Source organism: Gouania willdenowi, chromosome 20, assembly GCF_900634775.1.
Source record: "Gouania willdenowi chromosome 20, fGouWil2.1, whole genome shotgun sequence".
NCBI lineage: Eukaryota > Metazoa > Chordata > Actinopteri > Blenniiformes > Gobiesocidae > Gouania > Gouania willdenowi.
The window spans coordinates 27,384,510-27,396,852 of record NC_041063.1 but is presented as its reverse complement, the minus strand read 5'-3'; positions in this window follow the sequence as shown (position 1 = coordinate 27,396,852).

The window sequence follows — 12,343 nt, the reverse complement described above, 5'->3', positions numbered from 1 at the left end:
TATTTATAGTTGTTGTTTTTTTCTCATATTTTCAGTAAAATGAGTGCAGACTGTTATAATAATGTGACTTATGATGTGATATTCTCTATTATCTATTAATCATTAAACAGACTGTGTTTCACTGCATCATTTATTGGGTGAACATAGATATATAATGTTAGTAGTTGATGCTCTCGTCCTCTGTTGGACGTTGTTTCTCTTTGTTTTATTCTTTATTCTATGCTAGTCCAGTCCAACTCTTCATCTGTTCACTGACGCTGAGAAAAGTCTTTGACTAAACATTCAAACGACATGTTGAGATAGTTTCAGAGCAGGAAACACAACATGTGATCATCACCAGTTCATCAACTCACACATTCCTCTACCAAAGAGCTACATTAGAGTTAACGTCTGAAAACGGCTCAAATCTGGATCTGATCCACACATTTATGTCAGCAGGAATAAAATATATAAATATAACATTATATTGGTTCACAGAAGTCATCCTGATTAATAATGAACTTCTGAACAAACTAAAGGAAATCTATTAATGTATGAGAGAGAATCATTCTATCTGTGTGATCACCTGACTTTATCACTTACATTATTATTGTTATGACTATTATACAGAATGTTTGGATGAATTATTGATTGTTGTATTTTATTGACAGAATGGTTCATATTTAAGGAGATTTCAGTTGACTCCTGATAGCGAGAGGATAAAAGACCACATGGAGTTTACTTAAAAGCTGAACAATGCACCGTGTCACGGTCTGAGTTTACCTTCGTACTGAGATTATAACCCTAACGTAATTGAATAAACAAATAAAACATGTCCGTTTATTAATATTGTATATATCTGCGCTCTTACTCTCTGACTGTATTGTAAAAGTTGAGTGTTATAGCACATGTTCTCCCCTTGACGGCGCTCTCGTACTGTATAGTGTTTAACACCGCAGTAGTTTTGTGTTCAGAGAATAAAGTGTATCTTCAGAGAGAGGACGATGATGATCAGACCTGATATAAGTGTCGTTCATGTGCAAACATAAATAACTCCTTTAAGCTCAAACACCTTAACACCGTTCACTTTAAATACAAAAATTAATTATCTTTTTTTTTTTTAGCTAAAATATATTTTCTGGTAGTGTGCATGTGCATATATGAGCATATACAATCTCAGTATGATGCGCACTCAGTACATGACACCGGAGTCAAGCTCGTCAACTACAGCAGCAGCCAGTGTTGGCCCACCTGACAAATTACAGTGAGTCCCACTCCCAGCGCTCCCAGTTTGTCTAACATCATCACAGATGATGTCATCAGCCTTTCCTCTAAGCAAACACGTTATTATTCAACATATGAACTATGTCTGTACTTCAACTCAGTGTCCACTGACTTTCTGTTTAACGTTAGGCTCATAACACGTTGTGTTTGTAAATTAAATGTTAAACTTAAGCTTTAACACCAGATTTAAAAAGTAGAGTTTTGTATTCACACAGGAACACAACAGATTGGTTAGCTCAGGGGTTTACTGCAACCTGTGGCTCAGGAGCCACATGTGGCTCTTTGACTCTTTTGGAATGGCTCCCTATAGATTTATAAAATATATTGAAATAAAGAGGTTTTTATTTTTATTTTTTTACAAAGGCTATTAATGATTAATAACAGATAAAATCATGACAATATTCATCTCCATTATTATATAGTTTGATACAATATAATATTTTGGCTCTGATGTTTCTCTTCTTTTGTTACCACAGATGTGGAGGTTTCCTGTGTTATTGCTACGAGCTGCATTTTACCGTAGCTTCAAGGCTTCCAGTGAGATCATCATCCACTGGTTACGGCTGGTGGACGGAGTTCACGCTCATTCGTACTATAACAATATAAACCAACTCGCACATCAAAACCCACAATTTGAAAACAGGACGTCATTGTTCGACAGACAGATATAAAAAAAGGAAACACTTAGCAGAACATTGGCATGTTACCAAGAGTCACAAAAACCAGAGCAGATAAACCAGTTGAGGACCAGGACCATGAGCTACAACCCTAAGACAGAATGGAAACATTGAGCAATATGCAAGCATATCGCGATATGATGAAGCGTTTTTCAAAAACTCAGATTATCCAATGATCAAAGAAGTGTTTTTAATCATTATCACCTGACCAGAGGTTATTGCTGATCTGTTTGTGTCATTACTAAATATGATTTATTATTTATCTTCTCACTGATTTGTCCTGATTTTCTATCTGTATCATTGTTTCCTGAAGAAGATTCAGTGATTTTTCATTTCTACCAAACATCAACATTGATTTCCTTCTAATGAAATCTGAAACCAAAGAAAATGCAGAATCTGACAAAAAATGAAATGAAAACTAAAAACCATGTGATGTAGTTTTGTAGGTTTTTAACTGAAAACTATCTAAAGAAAATGTGTGCATTAGTGTGCAAGAGAAAGAAAAGAACAAAGTCATGCATTTAAAACACAGTTTAGATGTGGTACGGTCATATCGCTAAGACTCAAAACTATGTACTAACATTTCTGACATTCTGCCATGAGAAACTCAGGACACTTTGAAACAGAAAACTGTAACAGTGCCAAAAAGTACAGCACAAACATAATCAGACTAGTTCATAACAGTTATTATGGTGACAGTGATTCTCACCAGTGAGCTGTAAACCACTGAACACTAGATGTTCTTTAACCAGTTTAAATGAGACCATTGAAATATTGATTATTTAAATATCATCAGTGTTTTAATGAATGTGTTCATAAATGCACTGAAACAAACACATTCTTTTCATTCTTGTTGTAAATGAGATTTAAACACATTTAGTTGATCTTTAAAGGATAAAGGTTTGTTTAGTTTAAATGTGAAGTAATGCAGTGATGATACCACAGCGTGTTGCAGATGTTCCACTAACCCAGGGGTCCCCAATCCTGGTCCTCAAGGGCCACTATCCAACATATTTTAGATGATTCCCTCTTCCAACACACCTGATTCAAATGATGAAGTCATCATCAAGCTCTGCAGAAGCCTGATAACCATCCTGGTCATTTCAATCAGGTGTTGGAAGAAGGAAACATCTAGAACATGTTGGATAGTGGCCCTTGAGGATCAGGATTGGGGACCCCTGCACTAACCAATCAGAGAGCAAAGTACAGAGCAACAGGGACAACATCACTAGATAACCTTAACCTGTTTCTAATAACAATAGAATGGTCACATGTTACTGGTGTTGTAGAGCAACTACAATCATTTCCAGTGACGTACAAAAGAAATAAAGGGAGGAGTTTTTAACCTGAGTAATTATCTGTCAAATCTGACAGGTTGATGAATCTGATCCAATATGTCATAAGAATATTTCCTGCAGTGACTCTGTTTAGTGCAGGTGTGGTTTGTTGATTTTTATTCCAATGATCTAAACTAATATTGATGATAAATGTTTAATGCAGCATTAAATGTATGTTTTTAAACTCTCTCCATGGCTTTGTTTCCCAGCATGCTTTGCTGCATATGACAGTGGGTTTCATCACTGTTGAATGTGTTGATGATATTTGTTCCATGTCTAAGTTCATCCCTTCACTGATGTTCTAAATACAGTTCTGATGTATTGAAACCATGTTTTTGTTCTCCAAGATCATCAACTAATTAAATAAAATTCTATCCACACGAGACATTTGTGTGAAGAATCTCAAGCAACAATACATGAAGTGGAAACAATAAACCAATAGAATATTTACATAATTACACAAATGTTCATATTATTAGTAATATGTTTTATTTTTTTACATTTTCAGATGAAGCTTTTTTTTGACAGTGTTATTTTTTTTAGTTTGCAATTCACAATTTTTATTTTTTACACATTTCTGATTCCATAAGGAATCAAACTCCTTCTTTCTACTCAGAGTTTACAAAGTTCCCTCTAAAGAACAAACATGTGATGAAGAACTTTCTGTAACATTGGATGAAAAATGTTAAAAATGACGTCAAACTTTACTTGAAGTTTTATACATAAAGGCTGACATTACGCTGTCATTATGACATGAACACCTGTCATTAGCATTAATAGGGTGTCATGAAGGATGTCATTAAGTGTTGTTTGTTACCCTAACCCTTTGTTACCCTAACCCAAAAAATGCCAACATAGCTCCAAAGGTGTCACAATTTAGCGAATAACACCTAATGACAGCCTTTATGACACCTTATTAATGCTAATGACAGCGTGACGTCAGCATTATGTATAAAACTTCAAATAAAGTGACCAAAAATGAACCATAGTCTAAGTTTTACAGAAACTGTGAAGATCATCATCTATCAGATCTGCTGCTCGTTCACATTCAGGATAAAGATCAGTTTCTCTGTATTTGATTGATTTACTCTGTAAAACGCTGAGTCACACAGAATGAGTTTATACAAACATTCCAAAGCCAGTTTGTCCTGCTCTAAGAGTTGGTTTTGTTCCAACTCACAATACCAAGCAAACAAATCAGTCCGTGTGAATATAATCATAGAACAGTTTAAGTTTTACTCAGACGTTTGAAGGTAACTCCATGTCCAGTGAAGACTGAGATGTTCCTGGGAACCATCATGGATTCTAAAGTGACTTTGATTCTTCATCAGGATGAGGTGAGTGAGATACTGAGATATTTATAGAGTTGATCAACTGTAGCTTCTTTAAAACGCTGAACCATAAACACACCATGGTCATCTTCACAAGATGATGTTTAGTTTCCATAGGTTTCTCTGTGGGTCTCCTCTTCCTCTGGTTCTTCTAAAGACCCCCCAATATAAGTCCTTCAACAGCATATTTGTTGTTTTTTTGATTCAGATCTTATAATTCATATCTATCCTACAGTTTTTATATTTTGGTATTTACAGAATTATTGTTTTTTATTGTGTTGCTGCAGCAAATAATGATCATGTCTGGGATCAATAAAGCAATATTCTGTTTATTTATAGTCAAAATTAAGACTGATAACTTTTGTCTTTTTTTTTTTTTTTTAGACCTCTGTCTCTTTTTTTTTTTTTCCTTTTTTTTTTTTTTTTTTTTTTTTTTTTTGAGCTAGAGTTGATGTGTTACATCATCACTCTTCATCACTCCTGAGATAAGCCCCTCCCACATGCTGCTGGTTCTTATCCAGGACTTAAAGCTCAGATGATGAAGTTCTGGATCAAAGATCTGCTGCTCATCGTCCTGAACATCTGTGCAGTAAAGGGTGAGTTACTGGTTTCCAGTGTGTGGAGCAGATGTTGGTCCTTTGTTGACTGTAAATAATCCTCAGTGACTGTAAGAAGCAGAGAAACAAACTAAAGATATTCAGCTACTGACATAACTTCATCACTTTTCCATTCTCCACTGCTTCCATCACGTCTGTCCTCTACTCTTTAATTATTGTTGGACTATCAAACTACAGCAGAGGACTGAGATGTGCTGTGGACATGTTGGAAGTTCTTGGTTCAGGAGCTTCTAACAATTAGTAACAACTGAAGTTTAATATGAATAATAATAAATAATAATTTAACAGTGAAACCAACCTGTGATCATAGATGCAGCTCTGCTGCCACCTAGTGGTGACTGAGGGTAATTACAGGTGATTGGCTGAAGAACAGAGAAGATCAAACAGATCTCAGAAGTTTCTAACTCTGACTTTTTCTTTCTATCAGGTTTTACAGAGATCAACGTCTCCTGTGTTTACAACAGCATCTGTATCTTATCATGTAGCTTCAGATATGAAACAGATGTTCTCCACTGGGATTATATAACACGGACAGAACACATCAATGTCCACTCTTATTATGAGAACAAAGACCAGTTTGAGGATCAGGACCCTCGTTTTAATGGTCGGACGTCACTGGTTGAGGATCAGGTCACTGGGAGGAAGACATCACTGATGCTGAAGAATGTGAAGGTTCAGGATGAAGGAACGTACAGATGTTTCATCAGTAATGATGATTATGGAGCTCAGACGTCTTATGTGGTCCTGCAGGTGGACGGTAAGAAAGTGATCCAATAATCAATAGTGAGAGGAGCAGCAGTGTGGTCTCCAGCAGCTCTGTGTGACTCTCCTCTCTGTGCATGTGTTGTTTTGTAGCTCCAGTCCAAAGAGTGGACATGGTCAGAGCAGGAAACAGCGCCACCTGCAGCTCAGAGGGAGTCTACCCTGAACCTAACCTCACCTGGTCCTCCAGCCCTCAGTCCAACAGCACAGTCCAGCAGACTGAGGAGAAGCTCTACAACATCTCCAGCTCTCTGAAGCTCTCTGACATGGATGGAGATCTGCTCCTCAGCTGCACCGTCAGCACTCGCCTCAACAAGTGGACGACCACGACCACGTGGAGGAACCCCAGTGAGGAACACAACACCATCAAGTGTTAGGACAGGGCTGTCACACTCACTTTAGTTCAGGGGCCAAATATGGAGCAGTTTGACCTCTAGTGGGCCACAGACTTTATGTTGGAAAACCAGTCATTTCAACATTATTGTGCTCTAGTTTACACTTCTACGTATACATAAAATACTAAATATGTAAGAAACTGATCATATCCAATCAATAAGTGACAGATATCAGTCCCAACAGGATCTGTGACTAATTTATATTTAATTAAGTGAAATATTATGTCATCATTTGAGGAAAATTGAAGAATTTTAAGTTTTTTAATTATTTAACAAAAAAAAATGACTGCAATTGTGTGATTTAAGCACCGAGAAATTGTGTGTGTGTGTGTGTGTGTGTGTGTGTGTGTGTGTGTGTGTGTGTGTGTGTGTGTGTGTGTTTCAGTTGTAACCACCACCAGCAGGGCTCAGATCTCCTGCTCCCACACTATCACCTCCTTCATGGACTTCAACCTGCTCTGGAGGTTCAACCACACACACGTCATCATGAGGTGGAACAGGATTGATGGACAACACGTCTCAGCTCAGTGGAAGAAGCATGTTGAGGCTGAGAAGGTGTCAGACGTTCTCCATCTACAGGACTTGTCTTCAGATCAGGAGGGAACGTACAGCTGTGAGCTGAGCAGAGCTGAGGAGACCACAGCTACTCACACACTGCTCAGGGTGGACATCATGGACACACTGAAATGTGAGTCTGGAAACATCTTCTACAGTTTGAAAGAAATGTAAAGTTTCAAAGTGAGGAGCACATCATGAGGCTCAGATCATCTCCAGATCTTCATCTTAAAAGATCAAAGTTTCATTGAAACTGTTTGAAAAGTGACTTTTGAAGATGATATAATTGTGTAAAGAAAGGCCAGACGTTGGGTCAGAATTCACAAAGTAATGATTTATTTTTCTTCATTATTAATCTGTGAACAAAAACCATTGGAGCTGTGATTTTTTTAGTCCAGGAACATAAAGTAGTTTTGTTTAGACGTGTAGGGTTAGGGGTTAGGGTGATATCATTGATGTAAAATCAGTCTAACCTGGGACTGTGTCCATGGCTCCATCAGACCTTTGTTAGATAAAGCAGGTGTAGAACATGGACTCGTTTGGACTGACACTGTTTTCTATTCACAGACAGAAACACTGGTGCTTGGTTCCTGGTTGGAGTGATGGTGGTCAGTGTGATTGTAATGATCATGGTCCTTGTTTATCATTGGAAACACAGTAAATCAGAGTAAGTCCAGCACTACTGCACTGTATGAAGTTACTAACAGGAGGAATGACTGGGACACATTCATTCACTCAGTTTTTGTTCCTTCTTATCTCTGTCATCTACACTAAACACCAACTGTTTTAAGATCAACTAGTGAATTGTCAGGTTTTTATTTGGTAAAATGTCTTCATTTGTTCATGATTTATTAAATTCTAACTGAAAGGTTTGAACCAATTTGTATTTGAACATCATTATCACATGGGACTGTTCTACCTGTATAACTTATCTGTGTTATTTCTCTTCCCAGTCAATCATTTTTCCACTGGTTGTGTCCAATGAGAGGACAACCTCTAGAGAGGGGGCGTGTCCAAAACAAGTAAGTGTTCTTCACTCCAACACTGAGTCAAAGAAATGAAAGAACGTCTCCTTCTCTGATCAAAGCTGTGATTTAATGATAAATGTGCTGCAAACAGAACTGGAGTCTGATGTGAACATGTTTATTATTCTATTCTTTTAGTGAACAGGAGATGAAGATGATGATGAAGATGATGATGAAGACGGAGACAGAGATGATGAAAAACAACAGTATAAAGATCAATAAATATCCTGAAACAATGAGGGACGCTGTCTAGTGACACTCTGGGTCTGATGAACTCTGATTGGTCAATGCATGACATAATTAAAGTACAGTTACTATCAGTTGACGTCAGATGTTCTCACGTCTTCTTCAAGAACCAACATTTGAATTCTTGGATCCAAAACAAGACTCAGAACTGAACCAAAACATTATTATTAGTTATTTTAATTTATAATTTAAAAAGCCAAAAATGTTACATTCTAGTGACATCATCCATCATCAGGGATGTTCATCATTGTTAGAACAGATCAAATGATGGTCCATCATATCTTCATATCTACTCTGTGTTTGATCCACTGTGTGTTTGTTTCAGATGTTTTTCTTTGTCCTACAGCTTCCTGTTTATTCTCTAGATAGTGGAGTTGTTTTGATCCTAGTGTTACATTTAAATGAAAAGTTACTGTATTTTATGATCAGTATGTTCCTTATATTGTATGTAATTCTTCTGTATATTGTTGAGTGTCCCGCCTTGTTTTATTGTTAAGTGTAATATTTTATTACATCAGCGTGTCTTGGGACAACAGATTATCCTATGGCTATAATCTGACATATATATATGTGTATGTGTATGTATATGTATATATATGTGTGTATGTGTTGAGGATTGATACCTCTGATTGCTGATTTTAGCCTAACTGACCACTGCATGGCTCCGGTCAGAGAGCACACGAGACATCAGATGGATATTAACTGTTTACTGATGAACTGTATGTGCACAGCGATGCATCTGGTACAGAGTAGCAGTTTCTAGAAATGTACAACAAGAAATAAAAGACTAAATTAACATTGTGTACTACATTATGTACTACTATAAATCAAAATGCTGTAAATAAACACTCACAATAAGTAGAGATTACATTTGTCAATATTAACCTCATAATATATATATATATAATGAAACCACACAGCATCTAAATGTAAACTGGAAACAATCTGAGGCTAACACATTTACCAACCAACTCTGTTAGCTTATTTATTTATTTATTTATTTATTCAGTTCATTTCCGACATGGTTGCATTCACAGAAATTCATTTGACATTCAGAGCAAAATCACATCATTGTTTGTTTTTTTTTTTTTTTTTTTTTTTTTGTCCTTTTTCATGCCGGAAAGGGCGACGGAAAAAAGCATAATGCTTATCTCGATCCGTCCCCTAATTTGAACACAGATAATTTTACATCCAACCTCGTTTCTTCCCTTTTTTTTTTTTTTTTTTTTTTTTTTTGTGATGTGTTCTCGTCTGCAGTCATTGTTCCTTAAACATTAATAATCTAACAATGAGTCTAATAAAAACCATAACAGCTGAAATAACCCCACCATTAACATATATAAGTAATCTATCATTCAAGAATGGGGTTTTCCCAGAAAAAATGAAAATTGCAAAAATCAGACCGATTTACAAGGGTGGAGAAATTAATTATCTAATTATCGACCAATATCAATATTACCACAATTATCAAAAATTCTGGAAAAACTGTTTATGAACAGACTCGACAAATTTATAGAAGACAATAATATACTACATGAAGGACAATATGGGTTTAGAAAAGGACGTTCAACAGCAATGGCTATAATTGACATCACGGAGAATATAAGAGAAGCATTAGAAAAAAAACTATTTGTATTCGGAATTTTTCTGGACCTAAAAAAAGCCTTTGACACAATTAATCATGATATTCTAGAACAAAAACTTCAAAATTACGGAATAAAGTACAACGCCTTAAAATGGATTAAAAGCTATATGACAAATAGGAGACAATATGTTGACTTTGAAGAACACACATCAAAATGCCAAACCATACAATGTGGTGTTCCACAGGGTTCAATTTTAGGGCCAAAACTGTTCATTCTATACATAAACGACATTTTCAAAGTCACAAATTGCCTCAAACTAACGTTGTTTGCAGATGACACAACCATCCTATGCTCAGGTAAAGACATTAAAACTCTAATAGAGTCAACAAATGAGGAAGTATTAAAAATTCAAACTTGGTTAGATGTAAATAAACTAGCCCTAAACGTCAGTAAAACAAAATTCATTAACTTTGGAAAGAGAAAAAAAACAGGAGATATAAGACTGAAACTAAACATGGAAATAATAGAACAAGTAAAAGAATATAGGGTACTTGGAGTGTGGATGGACGACAAGCTGACCTGGAAAAAACATATACAAATAGTCAAAAACAAAGTTGCTAAAAGCAGTTACATCCTATGGAAGCTTTAACAAATCCTACATACCAAATCACTTAAAACAATCTATTCTTCACTCATAGCATCGCACCTAAATTACTGCTCCGAAATATGGGGTAATAACTACAAAACGTATCTTGAACCACTATTTAAAATACAAAAAAAAGCTATAAGAATTTTACATAAAGTACCACACAACACACACACAAACGATTTATTTGAGAAGTCAAAATACCTAAAACTGCAAGAAATAATACACTACAACACACAAATACACGCATTTAGGGCTTCATCAAAAATACTACCACATCAAATACAAAAACGTTTCACATACAATCAAAATCCCTATGAATTCAGACATAATAATGTGTTTAGACCAAACAGGATCATATCAAACGTTGGCAAACATAGTACTGTGTATAGAGCCATGAACCTCTGGAACAGCCTTGACAAAGAGACACAACAGTCAGATAATCTGAAACAATTTAAGGACAAAACGAGGAGGACATTTTTACACACATACAGATCTCAAGTCAACTCTCCATTGAACTCTACAGCAACGACATGGAACTCATCAACTGGTCATTGAGCGCCATTGACAAAATCTTCTCAACGAGGCAATTGCTTCAGCACGAAATACCGTGTCCAAAGGACACATACCCAGGTGGATATGTCATGGATGCACGAGGGAGAAGCCTGATGCTCTGTCTCTCCCTGCTGACAGTAGAAGATGTGGAGGACATCTATCTGCTAGGGGTCATGATCTTTGGCCTGCTAATAACGTGGGTATGTGTATGTGCATGTGCCTTTCTGATGGATCGTAAGCTGAGGCGACTTTCAGAGGATATGAAGGTTCTCCGAAAGAAGAAGAACTTTACGTTTGGAGAGTTGGAGGAACGTAAACAACGACTGGAAAAGTAAGCTCGAGGAGATACGGAGAAAAAGGACAGTGAGGAGGAGTAACAACAGGAACAATGACTGCAGACGAGAACACATCACAAAAAAAAGGACAAAAAAAAAAAAAAAAGGGAAGAAACGAGGTTGGATGTAAAATTATCTGTGTTCAAATCAGGGGACGGATCTAGATAAGCATAATGCTTTTTTCCATCGCCCTTTCCAGCATGAAAAAGGACAAAAAAAAGACAAAACAATGATGTGATTTTGCTCTGAATGTCAAATGAATTTCTGTGAATGCAAGCATGTCGGAAATGAACTGAATAAATAAATAAATAAATAAATAAATAAACAATGCTAAATCACAATCCTGCTGAAGAGTGAGAACTCACATTTTAAAGAATGCAAAATACACACCAGGAACTAAACAACACTATCAGAAGAAGTAAGTAACATGTATATATTCATTTCCCATCACTATGAACATAACTTACATCATCAGTGACTGCTGCACCACTGCAAACATTTCCACAGTCCAACGTAGTGGGAAAAGGGGAAACACAACATAGACACCTTTCAAAATAAGAGCGCACATTTCAAAATAAAAGCATCAGTGCACATTAGTCTACAACTTGAAGAATTCTTAACAGTATGTATATATGTATATAAATGTGTGTATGTATATATGTGTATATATGTGTGTATGTATATGTGATGGGACACAAGTAGGGGATTTTATTTTTGTTTGGGTTTATTGTGGTGTGGCTTTTGATTGCATGTTGTGTGCTTTTATTGTGGCTTTTTGGTTGCATATTTTGGACACCGCCCCTTTTAGCCCGTTGCCCCTAGCAACCCCAACAACTGTCACTTTTGGCTAATCAATGCCCCCCTGCAATCAAACACACCTGCGACGCATCAGACCAGACAATAAAGAGGAGGGCACGGAAGACAACGGGAGACGCGGACAACAGACGTGCCTTGCTGAGGGAGGACGTGGACGTACACCTGATTGGAAGCCCTGGAGCACACAGCAGACCCCG